The following is an 11,696-nucleotide window of genomic DNA, read 5'->3' as shown; positions in this document are numbered from 1 at the left end:
AAAAGCAAGTGGAGGAGATGCATGCATGCACAAGTTGATGAAGTGACCATGGTACCCTTTACGTCACAAAGCATTAAGAATAAAAGACTATTAGATTCTATCAAATGCTTTTGCTAAATCAATTTTTAACATAAAAGCATGATGGTTAAAAGATTTGAGATTAAAAGAATGCACAATTTCTTGAGCAATGATAATGTTGTCGGTAATTCTCCTACCCTGAATGAAGGCATGTTGGGATTGGTGGATATAATCCGGTAGCTCTTCTTTCAGCCTATTTGCTAAAGATTTTGCAATGAGCCTGTAAACTACATTTGTGAGGCTGATGGGTCTGAAGTCAGTGACCAGGTTTGCGTGGGTCTTTTTCGGAATAAGAACAATTTCAGTAGCATTAAGCGAAGCATGTAAATTACCATTAATGTAGAAGTCGGTGATCAATTTATGAACATCATGCTTGATCCAAGGCCAGGCAGCCCTATAGAAAGCAACATTGAACCCATCTGGGCTAGGAGAAGCATTTAGCCTCATGCTCTTTAAAATCTGCAAAGCACTCATCAATACTTGGCACAGAGTTAATGAATTCATTAGCCATTGTGCCCTCGTAATTGAAATTAAATTCCAACCTTGGTATTGAAGAAGTAAAGAGATTAGTGAAATAAGATATGAATTCATTTGCAATATCCAAAGGGCTAGACACCATGTTGTTTTCTCCTTTACTAATGAAAAGAATTCTATTTTTTTGTCGTCTCTGGGTACAAGCTTGCTGGAAGAACCTGGTGTTTCTATCGCCCTCAGTAGTCCAATGCTTCTTAGATAATTGCCTGTAAGGCTCAGTGATTTTGTCAAGATCAAATTATGCTGTTGGATCAAAATTTCTTCTTTGGCACGATCTATAAGATGAGGAGGTCTTGCTGCAGCATAGAAAGGTCACTTTCAACATCAGAAAGTTGTTGGTTGAGAGGTTTTTTCTTTCTTACCCACTTCTTAATAGTGCGGGCCATCTCCTTGGTATGTACATGAAAAGGCTTACCACTAACCTGATTCCATGCTTGGAGAGCCATCTCATGAAAATCATTTTCAGTCAACCACCAATTCTGAAATTTAAATCTCCTTTTTGGCTTGGCGCGGTTTGGGCTCATGATAGCTAGAATAAGAGTATGATCGTTGTATAACATAGGCAAGTGGTACACAACTGTAAAAGAAAACAGTCTACACCACTTGGCGTCACCAAGGCATCTATCTAAACGTTCAAAAGTTGGATTAGCTGTGAAACATTTATTTGTCCAAGTATATGCAGGACCACTATAACCAAAATCCATTAAACCACACCGCTTAACAAGAGCACAAAAGTTTTCAATTCGAGCAAGATGAAGGTGGACTAGGTCCCCATTTTTCATTTGGATGCATTATATTATTGGTATCTCCCATGCATAAAGTTGGAGTTCCTTGATTTTGCATAATAAAAAAGAAGACATCATTCCATATGGAATTAGTATGTTGATTATGGGCATCGCCATACATACAGACAAGATTAAAGCTACTAGAATTAGATTTGGGCGTAACATAAGCTAAAACATACAAGTGACAAGAAGAGACCACCTGAGAGGCCAAGTGCAGGAACTACAAAACTATTGCACATATGAAAGTGATTCGTTAAATCATCAGCACTAATACATGAGTTTCTAGTCTCGGATATGAAAGTTACCTGGGCATGAGTTGATGATATGAGACAAGCAAGATGCTGCGTCTTAAGACTGCGGAGGCTCCGTCCTAAGCCTCGGCAATTCCAGCTAAGTAAACTCATGATTTTACCATAGATGTGAGCGAAGAAGATCAAAGCATAAGCACAAAGCTGGGCCGATGCTGAGAGATTACTCCAACCGAAACAGAGTAGGCATGAGACATGGAGGACGCCAGGTGCCTGGCCACCTGCGAGGCTGCAACCGTGGCTGGGTAGCCGGTGGAGGGCCAGCAGCATCATGGCCGCACACGCGGGTGGGTAGCAGACAAGCAGCAGCCGACACCTTGCAGGGCAGCGCACCGCGCACACGTTGGCTCCACCGTGCCGCGGGTAGGCGGGAGCTGGACCTGGTCGCCCATGCAAGCAGCAGGCACCAGGCAGTGATCAAGCCAGGCAACTAGCTTTTGTTCTCCAGATCTGATGCGCAGCGATAGAAAAGAGTAGTGAGGGAGACGTCGGTTCCAGAAGCTTCGGGTGCCGGAGGAGGAGGAGGGGACAGAAGGAGATGGCGACGGTGGAGGTTGGGGGTGCTGCAGCGTTGAGGGCCAGAAGCTCCGTGGCGACGTCGCTTGCACAAGAAGCACCTCGGGTGCGCGCACAAGCCCCCAGCCAAGAACGTCACCAACGAGCAGGAGTAAAGTTAGGTTGAGTGACTTTTCTAACTCTGGAAACGGAGGAAGCAGAGACGATTCGGGTCAAGGATGAGGAGATTAGCTTCGCAGATGGTGATTATGAGTTGGAATGCAAGCGAGATGCAGATTCAATGGCGGATTTTGTGGAGAGAGAGGGAGGGGATGAACCGACAAACTGCCTACTTTTTCAATCGAGTCTCGGGCAGGAGGCAATCTCAGGCAAACCTGGCTGAATGGATCGATATATCAGATGAGTAGCTATCAATCACGGATTTGGAAACAATTTGAGGATGATCTAGATTCAGATGAGTGGAAATTGGAATGGGAGGGGAGGGGAGGGTTGAGAGAGAGGATATTTGCCGACAGTCCACCCAAGAGCAACATCCATTCTAAAACCGAGCGTTGGCTACAGCTTCAATCCAACAATGAGGGTTTAACCTAAGTAGTGATGCCTTATTTGACGGTACTTGTATTCAACCCAATGGCCTCAGGGTATGAAGTCTTGGGCAGGAGACAATCCCAAGGCAAAGCTGACCGAATGGATTGATAGATCAAACTGAGCAGCTGTCAATCACGGATTTGGAAACAATTTGGGGATGGATCTGGATTCATATGAGTGGAGATTGGAATGGGAGGGGAGGGTTGAGAGAGAGAGGATATTTGCCGACAGTCCGCCCAAGAGTAACATCCATCCAGAAGCCGAGCGTTAGCGGTGGCTTCCATCCAACAATGAGGGTTTAACCAAGTAGTGAGGACCTTATTTGGCGATACTTGTATTCACCCCAATGGCCTCAGGGTCTGAGTCTTGGGCATGGAGACAATCCTAGTCAAAGCTGACCGAATGGATCAATAGATCAGACGAGCAGCTATCAATCACGGATTTGGAAACAATTTGGGGATAGATCTGGATTCAAATGAGTGGAGATCAGAATGGGAGGGGAGGATTGAGAGAGAGGATATTTGCCGACAGTCCATCCAAGAACAACATCCATGCTGAAGCCGAGCATTGGCGGCGGCTTCCATCCAACAATGAGGGTTTAACCAAGTAGTGAGGCCTTATTTGGTGGTACTTGTATTCACCCCAATGGCCTTAGGGTTTGTTTGGATCCTTTAGTCCTTGGACTAAAGTTTAGTCCAGGGACTCCTACCCTGTTTGATCTAGGGACTAAAGGCCATTAAATCTAGGGACTAAAGGCCATTAAATCTAGGGACTAAAGGCCATTAAATCTATTGAACAAAGAGCAAAACACCCCCTTCTCTTCACACACCTTGTGTCCAGGGAAGCTGAGCATGTTGCCGTCGATGCGGATCTAGTTCTTCGACTGGCGTGAGCACCAGGCACCGTAGCCGCTCTCACGCCGGGCAGTACCGCTCCTAGTACACCAGGTGGATCCACAGGAACCGTAGGGACCGCTCCATGTCCTCAGCATGGCATGTACTAGGAGTACTTGACCGCGCACGCTATGTACCTCCATGACATTGCTGAGGAGGAGGAGGCGCTGGACTGAGGTGGTGCCGATGGTGTCGAGCAGCGGTGGCCGCATTAGAGAAGTCGAGGGATGGGGAGCCCGAGTAGATCCGCCAGGGCCTGCCACCGGTGGGAAGGAAGAGGGCGCCACCGCCGGTGGGGAGGAGGAGGGCACGGGGGAGCAAGGGCCAATGAGGGCAGGGGTGTCCTTTTGGACGTTTAGTCCCCTATAGTCACCCCCAAGAGACTTGTAGGGGAACCGTGACGCCTAAGAGGGGCGGTGAATTAGGCAACTTCAACTTCTGATTCTAGAATATGGCCTCTAATTCTACCCTTAGCAAAACCTATGCAAAAGATAAACTATCTAAATGTGCAACTATGGGTTTACTAGTGTGTTGTTATCTCTACCTTCAAAAAGGAGTAATACAAACAATATAAATGCGGAAGCTAAAGAACAAGATAGAGATATGCAAACTCCCGTCGACGATTTTGATATTTTTACCGAGGTATCGAGAAGCGCGCAAGCTTCCCCCTAGTCCTCGTTGGAGCCCCTCGCAAGGAATCCCTCAGCAAGGGCTAAGCTCTAGGTCGGGTAACTCCATGGATAGCCCTGGGCCTTCCCTATGTACAAGTGGGTCTCCGGTGTGCCTTTTGGCAAGCCTCTTCCCGGACCGCTCCCCGTCGTCTTCACTATCAAGCTTCGGCCGAACCGCCATAGGTCCTTGCTCCCTTCAGTATACGGTGGCGGCCACACCACAAACACAGTTGGTGTGATCTCGCAAGACTACAAGCCCCTCTGATGTACAATAATGGTAGCGCGCAAGCACCGAGTGATAAGAGGTGTGCAAACCTCACTAAATACTAGGCCTAAACCTAGAGTAAACTGCATAAGCGGTGGTCTAATCAACCCTTCAGCAAAGCACCTACGCTAATCACCTAATAAATCACTAAGCACTATGCAAGTGGATATCACTAAAATGGTGTATCAACACACTTGGTATATTTTCCTCAGCTCTACTATATTCAAATGGCCGGTTGGGGTTTTATTTATAAGCCCCATGGAGAAAGTAGTCGTTGGGGACGAAATCCCACTTTTCTGCTACTGATCGGATGCTGCTTTCATCCTGACCGAACGTGTCTGGTTGTCTCGACCGTTAGAGCACGCATCAACTGATCGAACGCTGATGGCATCCGGTTGCACTTTCACTGCTCTGGAACCTCCCTATACTCGATCGGACACTGTAGTTCCTGTATCCGGTCGATTTGCTGCCAGCGTCCGGTCAGTGCTGAGTGTGTTGCCGAGATGATGAACAGTGCTATCGGTGTGTTCGGTCACTTTCAGTACTCAGCGTCCGGTCGCTGCTGCAAATGCCTTCTATTGCCGAACAACTGATCAGACCATCTGGTCTCTATAAGGGCAGCATCCGGTGCTACGTTCGGTCACCTCTATGAGCTTGTTTCTTCGTGATCTTGCGTCCTGGCTTGGTTCCTATCTTCGTGCTTGGACTTTGCTTGATATCTTAGGTCTTCTATTTTGCTTCTAAGGTCTTGCTTATGGTGTTGATCGTGGGATCACCATGTCTCCTACGTCCAAGTCACGTGTTGCACCCTATTAAACTATAAAACAATCACTTGCAAATTCATTAGTCCAATTTGGTTGTGTTGGTCATCAAACACTAAAATCCAAAGGAAATGGGCCTAGGGTCCATTTTCATTACAATCTCTCTCTTTTTGGTGATTGATGACAACACGACCAAAGCAAGCAAATAATAAAAATTTGGAATTTAAAAACTATCTACTTGCTAGGATGTAATGCAAAGGGCAAGGTTATATGATACTAAAAAGATACCACTTGTAAGATTAAAAGATACCAATTGAAGATACCAATTGTAAAGCTAAAAGGTATCACATGTAAACATATTTGAAAACTTATCTTGCCATTGCAAATGTCCCCATGTGGTATTATGGATTTAAGCCTTGCTTTTGGTCCTACAAGTTCTCTCCATTACATAGACTAATCTATAATCCACTATCCTCCCTTTCTCGGACCATTACTACTTGTGAATTATTATGATCAGGGCTTGGTCCTATAAATTAATGCTTGCTTTTGGTCCTACAAATTCTCCCCCTTTGGAATCAAACACCGAAAAAGGAAGACATTAGTAGCACAAGGGAGGGTCAAACTTTGTGATCCTTTGTATGTGGAGTGGAATAGATCACAAAATTTGACTCTCACATTACATAGACTAAGCTCCCTCTAAATATATGCATACATATGATGGAGAATGTAGTTTATGCATAATTAGGCAAATTTATGTTTAAGGGAGTTTAATCTATATAATGCATGGAGAAAGCATATAGATATCAAAGTGAAATCAACATAATGATATCGGTTTAGAAATACCACATATGGAAACCAATTTGATTTCTACCACTAGCAATAGATGGTGGATATTTGAAGTATGATGCTTAACTCTGGGGACTCCATTTTCCTTGCAATGAGACTACTACACACATGATAAGCTTGAAAAGGTGTTAGTCTCAAAGCATCCAACTTGTAGAGTAACCTCCCCCTAAATTTGTGCACACAAGTATGAAATACTTGTAGAAGATATGCACATTGATTTTAGAATAAAAAATACCACTTTGAAAGATGACATCGCATCAATGTGAGAATCATTTTCGAAAGTAATATTTGGGAGAAATTATCTACAATTTGAACTTTGGCACATATTAGATGAACAATTGTAAAACAAGCTATGTGTCATGCTCCTAAATAATTTAAACCATATACGTTTGCTCCAAGGGTTAAGAATGAAACCGAGCAAGCCTACCATAAGATATACCTAGTGTATGCATGACAAAAAAAATATAAGCATGCAAATGCAAACCCAGGCATGAAAAGTAACTAGATGCTTAAAGATACCACTTGTAGGAAATTTAAATCTAGATACCTAACATGGGAAGGGGAATTTGGGTCCATAGTATTCACTAACCCACTTGGCAATAGACATTGTTCATAATGATACACCCCATGAAATGCACCCATACTTTGCCAAGTCTCTAAATTCCCCGAAGTCCATTGGACTTCTCATTTCCCTTTTAGGATCCAAACCTTCTTGGCGCTCTTCATATTTGAAATGATTTCCTTTGGCACCCAAAAGCGTTTGACCCCATTGTTGACTTGCTTGTTCACCTTGATGGCCACCACCTTGTCATTTTTCTTCTTCTTCTTCAAGAGATAAGGTGTGGAGGCCTTTTTGTCCACCTTGTTGGTGTAGGTGTTGAAGAGATTGCTTGTTTGCTTTTTGTTTTTCTCTATGTTCTTAGCTCCTCCCCCATTCTTCATCTTGCACTCATAGGACTTGTGGCATTCCTTGTGGCACACATAGCAAACCATGGTTTGTCCTTCATCAAGCTTCTTCACTCCCTTGACGGTGTTATCTTGATGAAGTTGCGCTTGCTCCATCTTGCCTTTCACTTGAGTCAAGTCCTTGGTGAGGCGAGCCACTTGTGTGCATGTATCTACAACAACTTTCTTAACACAAATTTGGTTGCATAAGAGTGAGTCTAAACATAAATCATTGCAAGAAGTAGAGGCATCCTTTTTAGGCATGTCAAAGATAGAACTTTTCTTTTTAGGAGCCTCGGTGGGAGTAGTATCGATAGCTTCAAGATTAGCAACTTTATTAGTTAGCTCATCACAATGTTTGCACATAGTTTCCATTTTAGCAAGCAAACTCTTATAAGCATCTTATGAGCCAGCTAACTTTTTCTTTAATTTTTCATTTTTCTTTACAAGTTGGTCATCATTGATTGTGCAATTATTTGTGTTTGCAGTAGTCTCAAGTTGCTCAATTTTAGTAGATAGCTCCATATTAAGATTAGCAAAAGTTTCATATTGTTCAAGCAAAGTAGCATAAGCTTGTTGTGAGCTATCTAGTTTTTCTTTTAATTTTTCAAGCTTCTTTTGTTGACTAGTGCAAACTTTATCAAAGTTAAGATTTTCTTGCACAATTTCATCATAAGAAGGTAGCTCATCATCACTATCATTGTCACTATCACTAGGGATAGACTTTTTATTACCTCAGTGCCATAAGGCACACACATGAGGTGCTTGATGATGAGTGCTTGTGCCCTCGCCTCTTGTGATGTTCTTCTTCTTCACTTGAAGAATCGTCCCATGACCTTATTGATGTGAGAGCTTTGTCCTTGCATGCCTTCTTCTTTATCTTGGGTGAGGGTTTGTTTGGACAAACTTCCACAAAGTGCCCCAACTCGCCGCATCCATATCCTCTTTCTTTGCTCATTTCTTTGATTGGTGAAGATGATATCTTGAATTTGGATGGGCACACCCTTGACATTGAGCCTTTGGATCATCTTCTCCACCTTGTTGATAAGTTTGATTGATTCTTCATCAAGGTCAGAACTGGAGGAGGAAGATTGATCATCATCACTTGAATCTTCATCATCATCATCATCATCCTCATCTTCTTCTTCATCTTCACTTGAGGAGCTTGAGCTTGAGCTTGTCTCAACTTGCTTGCTCTTCATCTTGTTTTTCTCACAACATGTGAGAGCTTTGCATTTGCTTCATGAAGAGGCTTCTTTTTTACCCATCTTGTGTGACATTTCAAATGCCACTATTTTGCCAATGACTATGGCTGGGGTCATGGTGCTCAAGTTCTCCATGTTGTGAAGGATAGTGATGATGCTTGCATATTTCTTTTATGGTAGCACGGAGATGATCTTCCTCACGATGTCTGCATCATCTTGCGTTGTTAATCCTATTGAATGAATCTCATTGATAATTAGATTCAAATGTGAATACATATCACGAACAAGCTCATCATCACTCATTTCAAAGAAATCATAATTTTGTTTACCTAGACAATATTTTTACTCACAGACATTAGTTGTGCCGTCATGGAGCTCTTGGAGTTTTAACCAAATTTCATGTGCCGTATTTAAAGTCAACACTTGGTTAAACACATCCATGCTAAAAGATTCAAATAAGCAATTTTTAGCTCTAGCATTGAAATGAATTTCGTTTTCTTCACTCTTTGTGGGTTTATTGGGATTCTTAATGGGTTTCATCCCATCACAGGTGACTCTCTAAACACCCAAGTCAACCTTCTCAAGGTGATAAGCCATTCTAGCTTTGTAGTAAGGGAAATTAATGCTGTCAAAGTGTGGAGGCCTAGAGGTATCCATCCCAACCACTCTAAATAGAGTTGACTCAACGACGATTAAGCCAAAGGTCCAAATTGAGCCAACCTGGCTCTGATACCACTTGTAGGGGACCGTGACACCTAAGAGGGGGGGTGAATTAGGCAACTTCAAATTCCGATTCTAGACTATGGCCTCTAATTTTACCCTTAGCAAAACCTATGCAAAAGATAAACTATCTAAATGTGCAACTACGGTTTTGCTAGTGTGTTGCTATCTCTACCGCAAAAAGGAGTAATACAAATAATGTAAATGCGGAAGCTAAACAGTAAGATAGAGATATGCAAATTCCTGTCGATGACTCCAGTATTTTTATCGAGGTATCAAGAAGCACACAAGCTTCCCCCTAGTCCTCGTTGGAGCCCAAGCAAGGAATCCCTCGCAAGGGCCAAGCTCCTAGTCGGGTAACTCCGTGGATAGCACTGGGCCTTCCCCATGCGCAAGTGGGTCTTTGGTGTGCCTTCCGGCAAGCCTCTCCCGGACCGCTCCCCACCGTCTTCACTATCAAGCTTCCAGCTGAACCACCGCTGGCCTTATTCCTTTCGGTACATAATGGCGGCCACACCACAAATGCGGTTGGTGTGATCTCGCAAGACTACAAGCCCCTCCGATGTACAACAATGGTGTGCGCAAGCACCGAGTGATAAGAGGTATGCAAACCTCACTAAACACTAGGCCTAAACCTAGAGCAAGCGCATAAGTAGGTGGTCTAATCAACCTAAGCACTTCACAAAGCACCTACGCTAATCACCTAATAAATCACTAAGCACTATGCAAGTAAGATAACTAAAATGGTGTATCAACACCCTTGGTATGTTTCCTCAGCTCCACTATATTAAAATGGCCGGTTGGGGGTCTATTTATAAGCCCCATGGAGAAAGTAGCCAGTTGAGGATGAAATTCCGCTTTTCTGCTACTGATCAGGACATTGCATTCGTCCTGACCGGACGCGTTCCGGTGGTAATTTCGCCGCTCTGGAACCTCTTTGTACTCGATCGGACGCTGCAGTTCATGCGTCCGGTCGATTTGCTGCCAGCGTCCGGTCAGTACATGAGTGTGTTGCCAGGATGATGAATAGTGTCATCGGTACATCCGGTCACTTTCAGTACTCAGCGTTCAGTCGCTGCTACAAACGCCTTCTGTTGCCGAGCAACTGATCGGAGCGTCCAGTCGCTATAAGGGCAGCGTCCGGTGCTATGTCCAGGTCACCTCTGTGAGCTCATTTCTTTGTGATCTTGCATCCGGCTTGGTTCCTATCTTCTTGCTTGGACTTTGGTTGATATCTTGGGTCTTCTATTGTGCTTCTAAGGTCTTGCTTATGGTGTTGATCGTGGGATCACCATGTCGCCTATGTCCAAGTCACGTCCTTGCACCCTATTGAACTACAAAACAATCACTTGCAAATTCATTAGTCCAATTTAGTTGTGTTGGTCATCAAACACCAAAATCCAAAGTAAATGGGCCTAGGGTCCATTTTCCTTACAAGACTAATGGACTAAACATTTAGTCCCTGTGTTTAATCACCCTGTTTGGCAATTTAGGGACTAAAATAGAGGGACTAAACTTTAGCTCCATGGAACCAAACAGGCCCTTAATTGGTAGTATTTGTATTCACCCCTAGTTCGCATGTATCAGGGTGAGGCAGGTTGGCTAGCTCCAATTTTGTGGATTAGGGCGGTTTGGAGCGGATTGAGCCCCATTAGCAGGCCTAGGACTGATGACGGTTGTTGATGCCGAGACTTATAGTTTGGGTGTTAGTACATGTTACCTTCTCTTTCCCTACCCCAATTCCTCATCCATTCTGTATGGATTCTCCACCGTCCCATACAAGCTAAAGTAAGGGAACAAACTATGTCAGCTCAAGCTAGAACTCACTTAAAAGGCTAAGAAAGAGCAAGTCAACAGGAAATAGGTCAAGAAAGAGCGAGTCAATAGGAAACATGACCTACCTAAGCGCTCTCTAGAGATTAGACTCGAGGGAGTGTAAGACTGGAACGAGGTCTAGCCCGAGTAAAGGCCATCCTCGAAAGGAATGCCTCCAGAGTAAGTTTAATAAAGAAAGAAGACCCACATCGTAATAATACATGCCTTTTTTCCCCTTAGACATCAAGGTCATGGATTTAGGTCAATTTCGGTTTTACGGGCTTCATACATTGTGAAGAAAGAAAGTACTCAACAAGGTTTACCGACCACAAGGACATGCAGCTTGGAATGTCACCCAGTGATAGTTTAGATTATTAGCTGCGATTACCTTGTGTTCAGATTATTAGCTGCGATCGCCTTGTACGTTCACTATGATTATAGGGACCTGAAAAGATTCATGTAACGCGAATTGTTTACAAAATTTATATAATACTTCATCTGTTCGAAATTATAATTCATTTTAAGCTTTTCTACATACTAGTGGACATGTACGCGCGACACGCACGTGTCTATAAAAAAATTGTTTACAAGAAAAAAAATCTCATGAATTGTCTTTGATACGAATAATTCTATGTGGTTAGAAAAATATATACACAATCACTGAATTTTAAATTTGAAACACTTTTACGGAGGACTTTGGATTCATTCTTGTCATCTCCACCTATCTCCTTGTGATGCTTCCGCTCCATATTCTTGTCTGCTCTCG

The sequence above is a fragment of the Miscanthus floridulus genome, chromosome 12 (genome assembly GCF_019320115.1).
Source record: "Miscanthus floridulus cultivar M001 chromosome 12, ASM1932011v1, whole genome shotgun sequence".
NCBI classification, from domain to species: Eukaryota; Viridiplantae; Streptophyta; class Magnoliopsida; order Poales; family Poaceae; genus Miscanthus; species Miscanthus floridulus.
The sequence above is the reverse complement of the archived record's forward strand: the minus strand, read 5'-3'. Positions refer to the sequence as shown.